Consider the following 17,292-nt stretch of genomic DNA (forward strand, 5'->3'; position numbering starts at 1 on the left):
CTCTACGCTCCTTCCCCCACTCACGCTCTGTCTCTCTAAAAAATAAGTAAACATTAAAAGAAACTTTTTAAAAACAGTTTTAAGACTAAAGAATACAATGGAGATATATATATATATATATATATATATATATATATAGAGAGAGAGAGAGAGAGAGAGAGAGAGAGACAATTCACATCAGAGGACAGTGAGAAACATTACAGAGAATAGGCAAAAATGGAAAAGTAGGAAGGATGGCCTTTTAGCAAAATCTGATAACAACATTTGGGTCTAATGTTGACAATATAAAACTTAATACCAATTGTTTTACCTACAAGCAACAATTTTCACTCTTATACCATTTGAATTATTTAAATTCCATTTTTTTGCAATGGATATTAAAAGAAGGTGATATCATTATGTTTTTATTCAGATTATCCATGGATATCCAAAGTCTATTGAGCCTATCAATGCCCAGCACACTCGATTCAAGAGGTTCCTTGTGTGTCAAGGGATGAAGGTAACTCAGTTCACAGGAGCCCATTTAATTTCTCAATACAGTAGCCACCTGTACTAAAGGTTGTGCAAATAGAGCAAGCAGCTGGTGAAGTTCAGGCTGCCTCTTTGGTGTTAAATAGAAATGAGCCTGGCATATAAATGACCCATCTTTTCTGTGTGTCTCTCCCCTCCCCTCTTCTCCGCCTCATCGAGGCCCCATCTCCATCACGAGGCTCTCACCTGGATCATCCCTCCAGCCTCCTAACTTGCACCTGTGTTTCTGTAACTGTGACTCTGATTCATCTTTATACCACAGAGGCACCCTCCTATTGTGCTGTTAAAAGTATCCCACATTTCCCTCTGGCCCCAAATTTGCACTTCCAGCCTCACTTCTCCTATGCTCAACCCTTTTCATCCTGAGCCTTCAATAATTCTCTACACTCACCACCATTCTCTACACTCACCACCTAGGTTTATATTTCTATGACATGGGTCATACTGTCCACTAAGAAGCAAATGCTCCTACCCTTTCTCTGATTATGGAAATTCTATTTCAAAATTCAGATCAAATTGAATCTCCTTTATGATACTCTTGCTCATCCCCCAGTTTGGGAAGCCAAACCAACCAAAAGAGATTGCCTTTTTTCATTAATATTCACTCTTCTAAGTGTGCCCAGGTCTTTTTTACTACAATGTGGAGCTTTTGTGAGTGGATTCATGTTTTGTTTTGTTTTTTTTGCTTATCTTTTTATTCCCTGAAGCACCTAGCATAGAGTTTTCCACATCTTAGGCACTTAGAAAAGAAGTTAAAAAAAAAAAAAAAAGCTATGAGCACCTGCTGTGTGCCAGGATGAGTATGAGTGGTAGGAGCAATCACTCCCATTTTCTGGGTGGCCAAAACTGAGGCCAAGAGGTTAAGTAACTTTCCAGAGACCATGCAGTAATGACAGATCTGAGGTGGGAGCTCTGGACTGCCATCTGACTCAAGGTTCAGTTCCTATATAAATGTATATGGACCTGGACCAGTCTGAACATGCAGGAAGCACTGGCTCCTAAAATCCAGTTTTCCAAATAAGAACGTAGTCAATGTATTCTCAGGTTATAAAACTTTCAGTTTGCTTTAGGCTAGCTTAAGCATCCACCCCATGGGTCTGTGGTCTCTCAGTTGCTGTCCCCCTGGGAATACATCGTCTTTACACATTTTTTATTTTTGTCCCAGAGCTCACTTTGCCTAGATTCAACTTCCTGCCTTCTCTCAAATTCTGATGAAATAAGAGTTGGTATATATACCAGAAAGGTGTTTGTCCTTTCTACTGTCAATCATTCTATTTCTATCTCAGTGATGATCTGGGTCTCTCCTCTTTATGTTGTGCATTCTGATTATTTCAAATTTAAGCGTTCTGAGAGCCAATAGCTGAGAAAGAAAAGGAGCCCAGTGACAAGTCACTCACCACCATCAGAGATAATAGGGCCTCTCGGCAGCCTGAGATTCTGGCTGCCTTTATCGAAGTGTCAACGAACACCAGGACTGTCCAGATAACCAACGACTTACTCTTCATCTTGAAGACAATGGCAGTAATAATACCAACAACCAACTGTATTTGTTTCCTAGGGCTGCCATAACAAATTACTTTTGTGGTGGCTTACAACAATAGAAATTTATTCTCTCCCAGTTCAGGAGGCCAGAAGTCTGAAATCAAGACATCAGCAGGACGGGTTCTTGTGGAGACCCTGAGAGAGAATCAATTTCGTTCCTTATCTCCCATTTTTTGGTGATGGCTAGAAGTCTTTTGACATTTCTTGTAGATGCATCACTCCAATTTCTGCCTCCATCTTCACATGATCTTCTACCCAGTGCCTCTTCTCCTTTTCTGTCTAAGAGCACCAGTCATTGGATTAAGGGTCCACCCTGACTCAGAATGGTCTCATCTTGGGATATTTACCTTAACTACACCTGCAAAAACTCTTATCCCAAATAAAGTCATATTCTGAGGTTTCAAGGAGATATACCATTCAGGGGCCACTATTCAACCCATATGCCAACACTGGTTGAAAGTTTACTGCCTGCCAGGCACTGTTGTTCTAAATAACGTGTATTAAGTCATTTTGTCTTCACAATAACTAGAGGAGGTAACCACTCCCTTATTTGATACGTGAGAAAGGTAAAGACATAGAGAAGTCTAGTAATTGTCCCAAGATCCCACAGGTGGTAAAAGGTAGAATTAGTATTTCAATTCAGGCAATTTGGCTCAGAAATCCATTCTTCACACCAGAGTCAACTGCCTCAGATGCATTTACCACATTCAAAGTGCCCTAATAAACAGATGAGACCACTTCTAGAGTTGCATTGTTAATTTAAGAGCTCCACACATAACAGTGTTGGGAAACTCATAATGTATATGCTATTGCAGCTTACTTCCAACCATGACATCACTAAGTGATCACAGAATACTTTCCTATGGAGCCTGAAGATAGTCTCAAGTGTTCCAAACATTTCTTGGCAGTCAGTTTAAGGGGGCATACAAGATGAAACCTCTTTGTCATCCTGGTTCCAGGATCTTTCATTTTACAAAGAAAAAAAAAAAATGGAGAGCACAGAATGATGAGGGATTTGGTCTCCTCTGTCTCTTCTCGGAAGGCAAGCCCCTATCCTGTCTTCTAACCTGCCTTCCCTTAGGACTTGTATCTGCCTTCCAACACTGACAGTGCAAAACTGGATCAGATCAAACAGCATAGAGAGCCAGACGGAAGCCCAGGCTCAAAATCCAGATCCCACCAGACTTTGTTTGAAATTCAAAGACTGCAGGGGCTGCCAGCACATTCTTGGAAAAGCTCTGGCCTTAGGAAGAAACCTTGCTTCAACCTCTAAGAAAAAATACTAGATAATGATTTTTTTAAGCCAACAATGAGGGCTGGGGTGGGGATGAAAATGTATGTGGTAACAGGACAGCAGGTGTACTATACTGGAAAAGCCTCCATACGGCTTCCCCAGAGCCCAGTCTTCATCCTCAGAATTCTCAGTCTTTACATGGACTTTGCTACAGATAATGGCATTTGCTACAACTCTTCACAATCAATTCCCTTTCATTTGTCTTTATTTAAACACACACACACACACACACACACACACACACACACACACACACCAGAGGAAGTGCACTGGGAAAAGACACATGTTCCAAGGAAATAAAATTTTCCTAGATTGTGTGCACAACTTACAAACTTGAGGATCACCAGGGTTCTATAGTTTGCTTCACACCATCATTATGCAAGGCATACTAATAATTGGACTCCAGAGCTTTGGTTTTAGATACTTACTCCCCACCTCTCTTGTCTAGAAATTTATAAATAGCTTGATTATATTATCTTTTTGCTTTTCCTGCCCACCTAATATTAAAATTTTCTAGATAAATCATCTGCTCTCATTGAAGTGGACCACAATAAAACTTCATTAAAAATTAATCCATTGGATTACACAGGTATCATACTGATATTGGTGGTAAGAATATGACCTTATAATAAGAGGACATGATGGCAGAAAAAGCCTATGGCCTCAGACTCTTTGCAGAGAATGTAGTACCTCCATTGGCAGTTAGCTTCAGGCTTAACCTGCTCATGTATTACTCATGTATTAAAAACCTACTACTTTATTAAGCAATGTTTAGTCTTCCCTCAAATATAGCTGTGTAGCAAAATGTGCTTTATAAGTACGAATTATAATGTACTTTATCAGTAATTTACAAATAAAGAAAAGTCACTTGCTAAAAATTATCCATTTTACTCATGTCAAAGATATACGTGTTTCATTATAATACCATGGTGTTATTTTACAGGTAAGAAAAATAAGGCACAAACTGATCATCAGAACTGTTAAATGTCACACAGCCATTTAGCACCAGAACAGGGACAAGAATAGGTCTCCTAGCTCCAGTTCTGTGCCTTACTACCTCTGTATAGCCATCCAACCTCACTGTAAGATAATCTGCACAGAAATGCAAAAGTTCCTAAAAGAACTCATAGTGGCATTAATGAAGTTACAAGTATATAGAAGCTTTTGAATTCTCTACTTTTTATGACTGAAATCTTTCATGAAGTCAGAAATTCAGTCTGCATTTGTTTATATTGAACCCTCAATATTTAATGTTTTACTGAATTAGTAAGAGATGACAGCATAGAAATTAATTTCAAAACTACCCAATAAAAATCTGTCCTGCATTTTCCTCCAGATTTTTCTTCCCTGTAAGTTACTGACAAATTTATGAACCCCCGACAGGATCTCTTAAACTGGGCACTATTGATATTTGGGCCTCATAATTCTTTGTTGGGGGAGCTGTCTTGGCCATTCCAGGATGTTTATTAGCACCCTGGCCTCTTCCCTGTAGATGCCAGTACCATGCCCGCTTGTCCCCAAAGTTATGACGACCAAAAATAGTATCTCTAGTTACTGTCAAATGTTCCTGGAGGGCCCAATAGTCCCTGGATGAGAACAACTGATCTTTGGTGACAGCATACTCCCATGTCATTCATGAAACACAAAGTGTAATGAATCAACTGAAGGTATATTAAAAGATACACATAGAAAGTACTCAGAAAATATAAACTGATTTGATATCATCTAATCTGCTTATATCAAACATTATCACCATCAAATATATTATACTAAGTGAAATAAGCCCATTACAAAAGGACAAAATATTGCCTGATTCTACTCATAGGAGGAATCTAGAGTAGTCACATTCATAGAGACAGAAAATAGAATGGTGGTTTCCAGGGGCTGGGGTGGAGCAAAGGAAATTGGAGTTATTATTTAATGGTTACAGAGATTCAGCTTGGAAAGACAAAGGGCTTCTGACAGTGGATGGTGGAGATGGCTGTACCACAATGTAACTTTACTTAATGCCATAGAACTGTACACTTAAAAATGGTTAAAATGGCAAATTTTATGTTATGTATATTCTACTACAATATTTTAAAAAATGGTTAAAATTCTTTTTAAAAAGTCATCACAAGGCCTAAATTCCACAAAACAAAAGCAGCTAGATATGCTTTGAAATCCCATATAAAAAAACCTGTTTTTTGTTATTGTTGTTTTGTTTCTTCTTATTCTGGGTTGGGGGGGGGAGGGACAGGTGGAGGGTTGTTTGTTTGGGAAACAAACTCCACACCTAAGGACTCTGAAGACTAAGAAGATCTCCCTTTTAATTCCTGGCCAGAAGCAACAGCAGCAAGCAGGGCTTCAGTGCCTGCTGCAGAGCAGTGCACATGCATGCACCAGGGCACAGGCCCTCGGGGAGGCCCCCTGATTTAAGAGCCTCCTCTGTGTGAAACACAGCAAGTCCAGATCCCCTAAGGACTCACCCTGTGGGCCACGTCAGCCCAGAGCCCTTCCAATTGCCAGGATGCTCTTGACAAAAGACGGTCTGGTACCGAGCGGCAAGGCCATTATTTTCATTTAAACCATACATGTCATGTCCTGTTTGTGAGAAACACGTTAAACAACTCAGAAACACATTCACAATGGGCTCTGAAGTGGGATTCACATTCCTATGGGCTGGCGTACTGTAAACTGCAGGGGGAAGCTAGTGGGGTGGTGGGATGGTTCATCCACCCTTGTTTTAACAGAGGGCCCCTCCCGAAAGCTCAGCTGACAGTGGGGACCTTCTCTTGTTTGATGTGGGTCTCACAGTTTTCTTCAAGTGCCCAAAGTATAAACAGCCAGGTTATCCATGGGAGTCCAGAACATTGAATTCCTTTAAGAGTCTCTCTTGCCAATTTTTATTTTCTTAAAAAAAAAAAAAAGAATAAGAACTCAGTCTAAAAAATGTTCCAGAGGAAGATGATTGCCCTATTTCCACCTAGATTGTGACAGCAGATGATCCATATATCATGACTGGAGACATTTTGGAGATGTAAACCATCCCCAATAAACTCAAAATCTGTTCTCCTGACCTACTCCATCACAAGAGCATCTCGGACAGAAAAATGCTCACCTGTAACACATAAGATGAGAAATTCCTCATTCACTGATGAAAGAAAGAACTAATAAACATGGAGAAAATAATCCAGTCAAGCGCAATTTCAGCTTACCTTGCTGTTCACCCAGGCGCCAAACATATAATCTTCATATGCAAACCTCCAAGAAAAGTACATTCTAATATATTAAAATTAGAACCCAAATCTAGGCCTTTAGCCAAGTCAAATAATAAACAGTGTGATAACTATGTCTGCTTTCATGTCATGACATTTCTTTAGGGGGAAAGATTTATCATTTAAAATACACATCCCATCCTGTGGAAGTTTTTTAAAAATTGAACTATTTCCTCTAAATGCTTAAAGGTAGATGAACTATAAAGAAAAATTGAATCAGACAGAATCAAAGTCCTATAGAATCCATGAAGAATATTTCAAAAGGAATCATATAGTTAATTAGAACAAAGGTACAGCTAGCAGAACTCCTAAAAGCCAAAATAATAACTTCCAAGATTCATCAGAGATGTGAAGGCAAATGCTAGAATGCCTTATTTCCCTTGTCCAGGACTGACAGTTTTCTTGTTAAAGTATACAAAAGTTTTGCAGCAATTTCAATTTTACTTTGGTTTTGTGTAAAAAGATGTCCCTGGCCTCTTAAATGCAACTAGTAAATAATAACGGACTTGGCCATCACCCACCCCCCACTCCCCCACCACCACAAGGGCTGCAACATCCTGTTCTTTCCTCTTTGGCATGTCTGTCAAAAGAGAGATGGACATCACGCCTCTGAGAAAGATGAAGATCATGCTCTTCTTGGCACTACTAAAAAAGAACTTTATCTTTGCCTTTATTACAAATGCAAAAGGATGTCTCTCATAGGCAGAACTGATTCTTCTGATATTAGCAATCAGCATCAAAACTAAACTTGGGTTTGTGGTTGGTTAAGACATCCCAGGATTTTGTGTGTGTGTGTGTCTTTGGATGTCAGCCTGGAAGAAGGCTTGGTTGAGTCTACCAACACAGCCGTGGTATTCAGTAACAGCTCCTTTGTTTGAGTGGTCCTCTCGGCCATATCCCACCCAAAGAATGGCTTGAAAGAGAGAAAGACCAAAGAACTAACTCTGTGGCTCAGGAAGAATTTTGTGGCTCATCTAACACAGAACACCATTCATTCTTTATCAGCTAATTCATTTAATTGGCACTATGCTATGTACTGAAGATACAGCAAAGAATAAGTAAGATAAAGTCCAGGTTCTCCCAGAGCTTACATTCTAAAGTAGGGACATTCCAAAGTGGACAATGAATAAATAAACAAAACACATGTAGACAGACATATATATGTATATTTATACATTATACACCCCTACCACTATACACATGTGTATGTGGGTGGGTGTGTATAGAAGTGGTGAGTGTTACAAAGAAAAATATCTATACCTTAGAGAAATGAAAACATATATCCACATAAAAACTGTACACAAATATTCATAGCAGCATTATTCATAACAGCCAGGAGTGGAAATAACCCAAATGTCCATCAACTGATGAATGGATAAACAAAATGTGGTGCATTATGCAGCAGAATATTATTTGGCAATAAAAAGAAATGAAGTACTGATATATGTTACAATATAGATGAACCTTGAAAACACCACGCTACATGAAAGAAGTCAAACACAAAAGGCCACAGAGTGTATGATTTCATTTATATGGCATACCAAGAATAGGCAAATCTATACAGACAGAAAGTAGATTAGTGGTTGCCAAAGGCTGGGGAAAAAAGGTAATAGAGAGTGACTGTTTAATGGGCATGGGGTAAAAATGTTCTGGAATTAGATAGTGGTGATATTTAAACAACATTGTGAATATACTGAAAATCACTGCATTGCATGCTTTACTTGGTTAAAATGTTAAATTTTGTGTTATGTGAATTTTATTTAAAGTTTTTTTTTTTAATTTTTTTTTTCAACGTTTATTTATTTTTGGGACAGAGAGAGACAGAGCAGGAACAGGGGAGGGGCAGAGAGAGAGGGAGACACAGAATCGGAAACAGGCTCCAGGCTCTGAGCCATCAGCCCAGAGCCCGACGCGGGGCTCGAACTCACGGACCGCGAGATCGTGACCTGGCTGAAGTCGGACGCTCAACCGACTGCGCCACCCAGGCGCCCCTATTTAAAGTTTTAAAATATTATTAAAAAGTAGGAATAATAGAGCAGGCTAAGAGTACAGAGAGTGACAGAAAGGTGCTATTTGTGCTATCAGAAAAGTCTTCTCAGTTAACACTGAGGCAGAATTTTAAATGTAATGAGGTTACGTGCCAAAAAGATATCTGGGGCTTTGTTCTCTGCTGTTCCTCTTTCTCTCTCTCCCTTCTTTTACAACAAAATTTTTCATTTTAACCACTTTTCATTATAATATTGTGTAGCCGTCACCACCATCTATTTCCAAAACTTTTTCATTATCTCAAGCTATTCTTCTTTTAAGGCTACAGTTAGGTCATTAATACAGAAAAACAAAACAAAACAAAATAAGAAAAACTGCTTTACAAGGGAAAAGGTAAGCCAGGAGTATACTTACATCACTGTTTTGTTTCTCTCCTGTTCAATAAAGGATTGATGATGACAACAGCAATAATTGTGTTGAGAGAAAATGATGGGGAGGTCAGGGAAAAAGGGATGTCTGGCGAGATCAGCCTTTTGGTGGGAAAGTCCTTCCCTCATCATGAAACATTTGATTTTCAAATATTTGTTGACTCATGCAGAGAGCGTGGACTCTCATGTCTGAAATAAACAGACACCGCCCCATATCCATGTGCTTTACAGAATGAATGGCCATCCAACAAAATCCAGGTCTAAGAAATCCCAACTTCTCTCTGAAGAGTATGTAACTTCAAAAAATATAACAGAACTATTTTTCCATATCTTGGCATCAAAATGTAATAACTCACAGAAGGAGCAGTGCTTTTTTCACTTAAGCTAATTTGTAATATATGTATGTACACACACATGTATGCACACACACAGAACAACTAAACCTCTACTTTAAAAAGGAAATATGTCACTTTAAAAGACAAAGAAATGTAAAGATGACTAAAATTTTATTAGTTGAACTAATAAGAGTTTGGTTCCTATTAAACACAGCATTCTCAGCTTTATTTTCTCATAATGTCATTCTTATTCTGGTGTATAATCCAGTTTATATATTATGTGTCTTTGGTACATGTAAGAAGGAATTTAAATTTACAATGCTGGCAAGAGAAATGGATTTATACACTCTAAAATATAAGCTCTTATTCAACATACTTAAACATACTTATAACACTACTGGTAGTAAGCTGCTATGAAGCAAATGTGTGACCTGAACAACTCTCTGAGAAAAAATATTGAAAGGAGGCTCCAGTGCTTATCATAAAAGCACACTGATGCTCACAATGAACCTGAAGATCAGCATCTCAGCCCTGCTGAAAAGCACCCCAGCTCCAGTAAGTAGGTGTGTCCTATTTGAAAGTACTCAGATTCACAAAGTGAGAAGGAACTTTTTCACTCAAAACACAAATCTCCACATTGTGCAACAAGACAAAAGTAGTCTGCAATACAGCCAGGTAGAAAATGCCAAAAATATACTTCCTGGGTGTTCTCCTTTAAACCAGTAACATCATAGAGCTGCCAGGACAGGCAGAGTTTAGGCCAGCCTCTCTACCACTCTGTGCTTCAGAGCTTAGGGGCTGGATCCTGATTTCCTGGCATGGACCTATAGTAGCAATCCATCCACTCGCTGAGGTCCCAAACCATCAGCTTTCCCACTGCCCTTCCATTCCCTCTGCCCAGCCCCAGCTCCCCTCTTGGCTTCAGCACCGCATTTCTGGCTTTGCAAAGAACTAGCCTGCCCCTCTTGCAGTGCCAAGGCCCCCTCAATGCCTTACCATGTCGCACCAGCAGCAACTCTATTAGTTTGACATGGCCACGCACTTCTTCCAGCAAGCCCTTAAACACTGACCACTCTCCAACAGCCTTGGGCTCCTCACACACCCTCTCTTCCCACTGTCCCTATTTCAGATGGAGAGGGGTACACTTCCTGGGCTGCTGGAGGGAGGCTGCAGGACTTCTCAGCTGGGGGCTCACTGTGCTTAGCTCCATGGAGTCACTTTACCCACGAAATAATTTTTTCTTTTTTCCCTCTTCTTCTTCTTCCCTTCCACCCTCACCCCCCTCCCACCCTTGGAGTAACTCGAAACTGTTTTAGAACACCTTCATTCCTGCAGAGCTTCAAACAGCAGTGCGGCAAGGTCTAGAAGTGTAGGGGCTGCTAAAGCCGTCTTCACTGTTGTCCGTGCCACTGGGGCAAGGGTGTAGAATGACCTTAAGTCTCAGGCTCCCTACCACGCCAGGCTGCTCCTAATGAATAACAAATGGGCCTTCCCCAATGCGTTTGCCCAGGACAAGCTGCCATTACAAGCCCTTTTGTTTTTTTAGTGTTGTGGTAATGTATCATCTTGCTTGGCTGGATGTCATCTTTGAGAAGGTCACTGCAGGTATGTGCGCCCTTCCCCTGGACTCCCCTCCCACCCACTCGCACCCCCATCACCACCCCTGCTATAAAGGAAAGTCTGACAAAAGTGGACAAAGCACTCAACACCTTTGTTTGGACCTGGGGAACCAGAAAATCCAGGACTCCGCTCACGGTCCTGCTTATCAGCTATAAACGCTCCCCATTTTGTAAGAGAAGGTCTGTAAAAGACGGTAGACCTTCAGCACAGTTAGAAGACAAGTCACAGGGACTATAGGGGATAGCACTGTGCTTTGGAAACTGACTTGGAGACAGAGGAGGGGGGATGATGCCCTTTACCCTGAAACTAAAAAATCAGATCTCGATTCACAGAGCAGGAAAGGTTCTTTTCCAAGCCTCCTACTATTCATCTTCATTTCACAGATATTTAGAGCATGTATTATGTTGCTATGGACAATTAGCCTTTTATCCAATTTTACTTGAGAGTTTAACTCTCCCACCCGAAGGTTTTAATTATACCCTCAGCCCCATACTTAGGCCTCGGTTCCTGCAGCTGGAAATCTGCCCCAGTGATGTTATAACCTTGTTAATGTAACAAAAGAGGAGTTTACTTAAAACTGGACTGACTATGGACTTAAGCCAAATTTACTTGAAAGAGGAAAGAGTCTGTCAAAAATCCTATAGTAAACACGGCAAAGCAGCTCTTTCATAGCCTTCCCTTAATTCATAGCGACAAGCAATTTACATGTAAGTGGATTCATATGCTCTACCAAGAGGCCTCCTCTCCAAGCAGGGGTGGTGTGCGCTCTCCCCCCCCCCACCTCCCCTTTTTCTTTTCTTTCCTCCCTTTTAGTTTTTTTTTTCTTTCTTTCTTGGTATGTGGAGTAGGCCGTTCTCCTTAGTGGAACAGCATAAATCCACAATGTTTTAATCGCCCCAAAGCACAATTAGAGCCCTCTAAACATTTACCAGGCCAGTCGCTCTGAATAAAGGCAGTCGAAATTTCCAAAAGCCACTCTTAGACCTGACTGTTGTCCTGTCAAATACACACTTTATATTCTGTTGAAGCCTGCTTATAAAGAGCGAAAAACTCTCTTGCTAACGAGGTAAGAGTTGTAAGCTTTAAAGTGGGAGTTGTTGGTCACATACCAGAGCCCACGTTTTTCTCTTGTTGCCAAAATCCTTCAGGGCTTCTTACCTTCTACTGTTAATTAGATTACCTTTTTTAGTCCACACACTAACAGAAAACATACATTAGACTAAACAAGATATGACAACAAGGAAGGGCTGAAGGGAGAGCCTTCTGAGAAAACATTAAAGAAAAACATCACTCTTAATATCACTGTATAAAGAAAAAAAGAGACTGCAGGTAATTTCAGCCTGCAAGGGGTGGGGGAGGGATCCTTAACATTTTAGAAGCAAAGACCAAAAAATTAATTCCCCCCAAGTAGAACGCCAGGAAGGGGTTTACTTCAGTTACATTATTTTCAACTATGCTCTTTGACAAAATCCATCCATGGCAAACAACTGGCTAGCACTCAAGTTTCTTTCATGCACATTGAAAGTTTAATTAGTTCTAACTAGATCAAAAGTTGTTTTTCCCCCCTTTGGCATGTATCTGTATCATTTCTGTGCTATTTGGAAGCTGCTAGACATCAAAGGCAGATCCATCATTCTTGGGGAACCTCTATTCCTTGGAGGTGATTCTGATGCACCCCTCCTTCCATGCTACCGGATCTCAGGGCAGCCAGGGACCATGCTCTGGCAGGGGCTGGTTGCACCCCAAGACATGCACACAGCTCCTTCTCACTCCTCCTGAACAGCACCCAGCACCAAATGGTCTAACTGTTCCTAAGAATGCCTCTAGACAACCCCAAACAAACCATTACTATGTGGAATCACAGCAAATCCCCCCAAAGAGAGAACTCATGAAAAATTCTATGATTTAGAGTCCAGAACTTAGCATCACTTAGGCTATTAACAGCCCATGTTATGGGGACCTATTTCAAGTACTCCAAAGTTATCCTAAATTTTTTCTCCTTTCTTTTATTTTTGCTATTCATTTTAAGGTCTTTAGTTTTAAACTGGGTTAGCAAATTAACAGGCAAACCAATTACCCACTGAGAGCTTTCTACAACAGCTTAGAGGTTATAAAGACATAGAAAGAAGCAAGGGTTAGCATCCCAGCCCTCCTCCACATTAGCTTCATACTTTAGGCAAGTTTCCTTATCCTCTTTGAGCCTCCTTGGTTTCCTTCTCTGTAACCTGGGAAGAATATCTTCTTTATCAGGTTGTTACAAGGAACAAGTAAGATGTAAAGCCCTGAGCCCTGAACCTGTGGTCTATAAGCTTAAAGGTCTATGCTTAAAGGACATGCTTGGTAAGTGTTAGACACTGCTTTCATCAAAGTAATCATTATTTGTCAAAGATACAGTTGTAGTGTTGCTTGGTATGGTCTTTTAACTACAAAGGTGAGGTTATCTCAAGATGTATTTTTTTTGAATGTTTACTTATTTATTTTGAGAGAGAATGAGAGCATAAGCAGGGAAAGGGTGGAGAGAGGAAAAGAGAGAAAATCCCAAGCAGGCTTTGCTCTGTCAGCGCAGAGCCTGACTAGGGGCTCGATCTTACAAATCATGAGATCACGACCTGAGCCGAAACCGAGAGTCAGATGCTTAACTGACTGAGCCACCCAGATGCCCCAAGATCCATTTTTTAAAATTTATACTATGTGCCAAGACCTGCATTAGGAGCTATTTACACAGACTATATATCTTCTTTTGTCAGAATGGCAAGGTCTATGGGTTCCATAGACCCCATAGACTCTTGCCTACTCAGAGACCCTGGCATATGGGAGAAACCATGTGGCCACTTCAAGCCAATGACACAGGCAAAGCTCCTTGGAAGGTGATGTCCCTTCCTACAGGTGAAGTTGTTTAGCATGTACCCTTCCTTCTGATTGAATACAGATATGATGGCTGGAGCTGCAGCAGCAATTTTGTAACATGAAGGCAAAAGCTGGCCATGCCAGAGGATAAGACAGGATGGCAATAGTAAAATACCCTATACTTTCTGGGCTACATACCTCCACACTTACCTTATGTGAAAAAAACAAATTAGTCAATTTGGGTGTTTTCTGTTGGGGAAGGCAAGTACATCCCTAGCTGATATCTACCCTGATTTCTCTATGGCTTAGATGATGCAGCTACGGAGAAAAGAGGATTTCTGGACACCAACACATTTGCCTGGGCCTAGTTAAGGAAGAATTAGATGGGAACCTGAGATGCAGAATGTCTGCTGCCCAAACTTGTCACACTTCCCTCTCTAGCAGCCCCACCACATGCTGTAAGATCACACAGCACAATTACTAAATCATAGTTTTATCACTGTCTGTGATATTTTGGCTTCCCTTGGGTTCCAAAATATTATGTTTAAAAATCTCCATACTTGCCCTTGGTTGTGTTCCAAAAAGAAAAGACATTACTGGCGAGCATGTGCCTTCCTAAGAAGCACTGACGAGAGTACATCTTGAAGTGAGCACATTAATGGGTGTCCTTTAAACCCTCCACTTCCCATTTTCCCATTAGAGCCTCCTTAATTTAGCACCCCAGGATTCTACTTAAATTACCTTCTTAGTCAGGATTAGGGGAGCAAAAGGAGACCACAGGGCGCTGACCCTGACAGTTCAAATTGTCAGCGCCAGGAGACTGACACACTTTTCTCCCCACTAATCCCACACTGCATGGCATGGTCTCAATTTTGGAGAAATCCGAATGCTTATACACTTAGCCAATCCCCAAGTGATTCAGATAAACTTAGTACCAAATAAGTGAGGCATTTATGTATCTCGAATATCTCTACTTGCTCAATGCCAGGGCCTCGATATTTTGATAAAGTGATGACAGGAAGAACACAGAGAACAAAAAGTGAAAGAAAAGAAAATACTCTAAGTACATGGAAAAACGATGAGCCTCTAGAATTTATTCTGTATATTTGAGAGGAAATGTATGTCCATAAGGCAATTTTTAAAATGTAGATTTTAGAGGCCAGATTGGTTTTCCTTTCTTTTTTTGAGGAAACTGAAGCAGATTTGGGTTCAGAATATTCAAGGGCAATTTCTAAAAGCCACTTGGAATTACCTTCTTCATGAATCTGCCAAAAAAAAAGTGCACTGACAAGAACTTTCTGTCTGTAGCACACTGTCAAACAGAAATATAATACAAGCCAAATTTTCTAATAGCCACATTACAAATGTAAGAAAAAATTAGTGAAATTGATATTAATATTTTTATTTAACCCAATATATCCAAAATATTATTACTGGAACATATAATCAATATAAAATTCATTACTGAGATAATTTATATTCTTTTTTTCATACTAAGTTTTTGAAATCAGGCATGTATTTTATACTCGTAGCACACTTCAATTTGGACCAGCCACATTTCAAATGCTCAACAGCCACGTAAGGTTCATGGCTCATGTACTGGACAACCCTGATCTATAGTACCTATCATGTACACACACACACACACACACACACACACTATAAATGGCACAAAGGCTTTCATAAGAGCAGAATAACATGTATATTTTTTTACCCCTTATGCCCATCTCATATATTTAGTGAAGGAAGGGAGGGGATATAAATCAGCATAGGCATAGTATAGCTTAATCCAGATGAAATTTATTATTTTATATATATAATATTATGTTAACAACATTATAACATAATAATATAATAATATATAATAATATAAGCACCATACAGCACCCTGTGCTTATCCCAACAGGTGCCCTCCTCAATGCCCATCACCCACTTTCCCCTCTCCCTCACCCTCCATCAACCCTCAGTTTGTTCTCAGTAGTTAAGAGTCTCTTATGGTTTGCCTCCTTCCCTATCTGTAACTTTTCCCCTCTCCCCCCTCCCTGGTCTTCTGTTAAGTTTCTCAGGATCTACATATGAGTGAAAACATATGGTATCTTTCTCTGACTGACTTATTTCACTTAGCATAACACTCTCCAGTTCCATCCACATTGCTGCAAATGGCCAGATTTCATTCTTTCTCATTGCCAAGTAGTATTCCATTGTATACATAAACCACATCTTCTTTATCCATTCGTCAGTTGATGGACGTTTAGGCTCTTTCCATAATTTGGCTATTGTTGAAAGTGCTGCTATAAACATTGGGGTAGAAGTGCCCCTATGCATCAGCACTCCTGTATCCCTTGGGTAAATTCCTAGCAGTGCTATTGCTGGGTCATAGGGTAGATCTATTTTTAATTTTTTGAGGAACCTCCACACTGTTTTCCAGAGTGGCTGCACCCGTCTGCATTCCCACCAACAGTGCAAGAGGGTTCCCATTTCTCCACATCCTCTCCAGTATCTATAGTCTCCTGATTTGTTCATTTTAGCCACTCTGACGGGCATGAGGTGGCTTCTGAGTGTGGTTTTGATTTGTATTTCCCTGATGAGGAGTGACGTTAAGCAAAGGAAACAATCAACAAAACTAAAAGGCAACTGACAGAATGGGAAAAGATATTTGCAAATGGCATATCGGATAAAGGGCTAGTATCCAAAATCTATAAAGAAGTCACCAAATTCCACACCCAAAAAACAAATAATCCAGTGAAGAAATGGGCAGAAGACATGAATAGACACTTTTCTAAAGAAGATATCCAGATGGCCAACAGGCATATGAAAAGATGCTCAACGTCAATCCAGATGAAATTTCTGATATTTTTGAACTACAAAAATGGCAATTTCATATGGTTCAGCTTAATATTTTAACCCAAAGTTCTCATGAGATGGTTTATGGTGAGATTTGAAACTTAGGCTCACAGTAGGCCTCCAATAAAATCACTGTCTTAAGTGGTTGCTGATTGCAAAAGTATGGACCAATTATATTTCAGGTCCAAGTGCAGCAATTCATTAATTGCTAAAGTGTTTGCTTCCTCTTTTCTAAGCCATAACACAGTTTCTACAAACCTGACTGAAAGATAATACTTGATCAAAAAGTAAGGCACTGGATGTTCCTGGACACCATGTGCAGCTCAAGGCCTATGACTGTAGACTCCTGGAAGCACATCACTTAGATGCCTCAAAGCTCCTCACATTCAATCTTTGCCAAACCATAACCTCTGAAACTTCCATCACCACCAACATCAACATCATTATTACCATGATCATCACCATCACTGTCTTTACCATTGCTGTCTCCACCACCATGACCATCAGCATCATTGTTGTCATCAACACCACTGTCATCATCACCCATCATCATTACCAATAGCATTATGATCATCATCACATACCTTCTTTATAGTAAGTCCTTCCTT

At 40.1% G+C, this 17,292-nt stretch overlaps 1 protein-coding gene across 16 annotated transcripts in view; it reads right to left on the bottom strand.

Moving 5' to 3' along the window:
• Positions 1–17,292, bottom strand: part of ERC2 (ELKS/RAB6-interacting/CAST family member 2) — a 937,892-nt gene that overhangs the window by 323,821 nt on the left and 596,779 nt on the right. The gene's annotated exons all lie outside the window — the stretch shown is intronic.

This window comes from Leopardus geoffroyi, chromosome A2, assembly GCF_018350155.1.
Source record: "Leopardus geoffroyi isolate Oge1 chromosome A2, O.geoffroyi_Oge1_pat1.0, whole genome shotgun sequence".
In the NCBI taxonomy this organism is placed as follows: Eukaryota; Metazoa; Chordata; class Mammalia; order Carnivora; family Felidae; genus Leopardus; species Leopardus geoffroyi.